Source organism: Nannospalax galili, unplaced genomic scaffold (genome assembly GCF_000622305.1).
Source record: "Nannospalax galili isolate Female #2095 unplaced genomic scaffold, S.galili_v1.0 C45456791, whole genome shotgun sequence".
Classification (NCBI taxonomy): domain Eukaryota; kingdom Metazoa; phylum Chordata; class Mammalia; order Rodentia; family Spalacidae; genus Nannospalax; species Nannospalax galili.
The window spans coordinates 1-200 of NW_008361162.1; the positions used below are offsets into that span (position 1 = coordinate 1).

At 38.0% G+C, this 200-nt stretch overlaps 1 pseudogene; it reads right to left on the reverse strand.

Moving 5' to 3' along the window:
- On the reverse strand, positions 1-76 carry LOC115069021 (annotated as a pseudogene; the record flags this gene model as incomplete).
- Between the last annotated feature and the right edge of the window lie 124 nt (positions 77-200).

Genomic DNA, 200 nt, shown 5'->3' on the forward strand with positions numbered 1-200 from the left:
TCATCCTTGCACAGGGGCCATGCTAATCTTCTCTGTATCATTCCAATTTTACTATATGTGCTACAGAAGTGAGCACCCCTCTCTAATTTTCTGCGTGTCTTTAGTAGTCTGTGACACTATAAAGGATAGTGAGCTAAGCTCTTCTGGTCAGTGTCTCTCTTTCTATTTGACAATAAATAAATGGATCTATTTAAACTTTC